General features: G+C 70.8%; 1 protein-coding gene across 1 annotated transcript in view; it reads left to right on the forward strand.

Annotated features, from left to right (window-relative positions):
• Positions 1–233: 233 nt before the first annotated feature.
• The window catches only part of HMGB3 (high mobility group box 3), a 6,520-nt gene continuing 6,362 nt past the window's right edge, over positions 234–391 (forward strand). Inside the window, exon 1 of the mRNA XM_010568929.1 lies at positions 234–338. The gene's annotated coding sequence lies outside the window, so the exon portion shown is untranslated. The remainder of the gene's footprint in view (positions 339–391) is intronic.

A 391-nucleotide genomic window follows, 5' to 3' on the forward strand; every position in this document is an offset into this window, starting at 1 on the left:
TCCGCGGGGCGCGCAGCGCAGCGCGCGCGACCCCCCTCCCGCCAACTTTCCTTCCCCCCACCCCTCGCAGCCCGCGCCGCCGAGCTCCCCTTTCCCCGGCGGGCGCTCGTTTTGAATGAATGACCTCACCCGCGCCGGCCAACCGCCGCGCTGCCTCGCTTAATATTCATGAGGCGGCGCGCCAATGAACGGGCGAGGAGGTTGTTTTAAACGGCAGAGCCCCGCAGCCAATCAGGCCGCTCTCGTAGGCAGCCAACGCGAGGCTGAGCCGCGCCGCGCCGAGCCCCGCGTCGTGCCCTGCGCTCCAGCTCCTGTCCACACTACCGCGAACAATACAGGTACGTGCAGCCCCGCCGCAACTTTTCGGGGGGCGGCTGCCCCCTGCCCGCCC

The sequence above is a fragment of the Haliaeetus leucocephalus genome, unplaced genomic scaffold (assembly GCF_000737465.1).
Source record: "Haliaeetus leucocephalus isolate CR32 unplaced genomic scaffold, Haliaeetus_leucocephalus-4.0 Scaffold262, whole genome shotgun sequence".
In the NCBI taxonomy this organism is placed as follows: Eukaryota; Metazoa; Chordata; class Aves; order Accipitriformes; family Accipitridae; genus Haliaeetus; species Haliaeetus leucocephalus.